A 2,816-nucleotide genomic window follows, 5' to 3' on the forward strand; every position below is an offset into this window, starting at 1 on the left:
TCATGTAAATGTTTCTATGTTTTACGTAAATGTTTCCATGTTTTACGTAAATGTTTCCATGTTTTCGTAGAATGTTTCCACGTTTTACATAAATCTTTCCACATTTTACGTAACTGTTCTGCATTTCACGTAACTTTCCACGTTGAGCATGAATGTTTGTTTAATGTAAATGTTTCCGCATTTCACATAAATGTTAACACTTTTTACGTAAATGTTCCACATTTCACAAAAATGTTAACACATTTTACGTGAATGTTTCCATGTATGATATAAATGTTTCCACATTTCATGTAAATGTTTCCACATTTTACATAAATGTTAACACGTTTTACGTAAATGTTTCCACATTTCACATAAATGTTAACACGTTTTACGTAAATGTTTCCACATTTTATGTAAATGTTTCCACATTTTACATAAATCTTTCCACATTTTATTTAAATGTTTCCACATTTTACATAAATCTTTCCACTTTTAATGTAAATGTTTCCACATTTTACATTAATCTTTCCACATTTAATGTAAATGTTTCCACATTTTACATAAATCTTTCCACATTTTACGTAAATGTTTCCACATTTTACATAAATCTTTCCACATTTAATGTAAATGTTTCCACATTTTACATAAATCTTTCCACATTTTACGTAAATGTTTCCACATTTTACATAAATCTTTCCACATTTAATGTAAATGTTTCCACATTTTTCATAAATCTTTCCACATTTTACGTAAATGTTTCCACATTTTACATAAATCTTTCCACATTTTACGTAAATGTTTCCACATTTTACATAAATCTTTCCACATTTTACATAAATGTTTCCACATTTTACATAAATCTTTCCACATTTAATGTAAATGTTTCCACATTTTACATAAATCTTTCCACATTTTACGTAAATGTTTCCACATTTTACGTAAATGATTCATTGTTTGACATAAATGTTTCCATATTTAGTGTTAAGGTTTCCACGTTTTATGTAAAAGTTTCCATGGAGGTGGAACCCAGAGGATGACGACACAAAGACGACTGGGTTTAAATTCCTCACAGAGACACTGGAAGATGAAAGGTAGAAAGACTCACTCACGTAGATCCAACATGGTGGACAGACAACAACATCCGACACCATGACAGCAGTTTTTGACTTGGTTATCAGCACTATAAAATGTTAGTGTGGTTCATGAAATGTTGTTGGATTTCATTAAAAATGTTCACATTTCACGTAAATGTTTCCATGTTTGAATTCATGTTCCGTGAATTTTTCATGATAAAGTCTTTGAATGTTTTTCTCAGATTCATGAAATCCTCTTGTTCTGTGACGTATTTGAAAGTTCATAATATTTTTTGGTTCCTTGAAAAAAAATGTTCTTGTTTTATGAAAAAACATTTTGCATTATTGAAATGTTTTTGTATTTGACCCTCAGGGGCCACCGTAAAAAGAGCATCTCTTAAGGCACATAATTATTATGTTTGTTTGATTTTATCAGAACTATCAGAAATCGCGTTTTAAAAACAGAACTTTTCATTTCTGATTCCTAGCTGAAATGACCACGCTTCTTCCTGTCTGCACGCGCTCTCTCCTCTGATTGGCTCAGCAGAGAGTCTTTTTAAGGTGTTCTACCTGAAACGTCTGCAGAGAAGTTCAAGACTGAATTGAGAGAAGAGGAAGAGGAGGAAGCAGCATTTTCCAGTCTTTCCACTGAGAGGGAGTGGTGCACCGCTCAGCTCCGGTCTGTCGAACTCGGCCCTTGATTGAACGTGCGTGTGAGCGTGCGAGTCATGTTTCCGCGTGCATAAATACTCTCTCCTCTTCCTCCTGCTGGGTTTGCTGCAGAGATCAGCGCGTGCAGAGGAGAAGGAGAGAGGAGAGCCTCACCTGGGGAGCTGACAGGTAGATCACAGCTGCAGGAGGACCAAAGGTTTCTAGAGCTGGACCCAGACTCTCCCGGGGCAGGACATGGATTAAAGTCTTCCTTTAGGTCCGCAGAGCCATGGTTCCCTCAGAGAACTACTGACAGGAGATGTTCGCTCTGATGACGATGATGATGATGATGATGATGGTGCTTTACCGGCTCAGCCTCTGACCTGACCCCGATCTAAGATGCCACCGGGCCCTGCAGCTCGGCACCTGGCTCGGATCGTTAATAACCCAGGATAACTTCAACTCAGAGACACACCAGGAGCACCAGCGCCGGGCCGGGAGAGAGAGCCCGGGAGAGAGAGCCGAGCGCCGGGGAGGAGAGGCGCCGTGAGCCGCTGAACTGCGGAGGAGGAGAGGTGAGCGGTTCGAATACAAACGAAGTATTTGATTTACTAACAGGTTTATTTACATACAGAGTTAACAGCTACTGCGGCAACACGTTAGTAAGTTGGATTAGATTAAAAAAACATTGTTAATAACGTCAGTGGTTAACAACTTTATTTAAACGCAGTTAAATTCAGTTTTTAAGAAACAACTTTATTTAAAAGTTTATTCAAACTCACGTTTGATACAAATGTACTCTAAAGTTCAGACAGAATATGGTCGACAGTGCACACAGAGCAATTGGCAACTGACCATCAGAGACCCTCACTCACCAGTTCCACCAACTTTGCCGAATGTTGCCGATGTTTTTGGGCAACTTAGATGGTGCTTTACACGTCTTGGTCAATAATGTTGGAAAAACCAAAAAATTGCACTGCACTGGACAAAAACGCTGGAAACGTTTAAAAGAGGGTGAAATTTGTAAAGTCGGAACATCAGTTTGGTCAGTGTGTTTTCTGGTAAATCCATTTCCTGGTTGAAACCAGACCAAAAAAAAAAAAAATAAAA

At 37.7% G+C, this 2,816-nt stretch overlaps 1 protein-coding gene across 1 annotated transcript in view; it reads left to right on the plus strand.

The window, feature by feature from the left end:
- Positions 1-1,847: 1,847 nt before the first annotated feature.
- The window catches only part of LOC121506042 (ALK and LTK ligand 1-like), a 32,014-nt gene continuing 31,045 nt past the window's right edge, over positions 1,848-2,816 (plus strand). The window contains exon 1 of the mRNA XM_041781532.1: positions 1,848-2,281. The gene's annotated coding sequence lies outside the window, so the exon portion shown is untranslated. The remainder of the gene's footprint in view (positions 2,282-2,816) is intronic.

Source organism: Cheilinus undulatus, linkage group 24 (assembly GCF_018320785.1).
Source record: "Cheilinus undulatus linkage group 24, ASM1832078v1, whole genome shotgun sequence".
In the NCBI taxonomy this organism is placed as follows: Eukaryota; Metazoa; Chordata; class Actinopteri; order Labriformes; family Labridae; genus Cheilinus; species Cheilinus undulatus.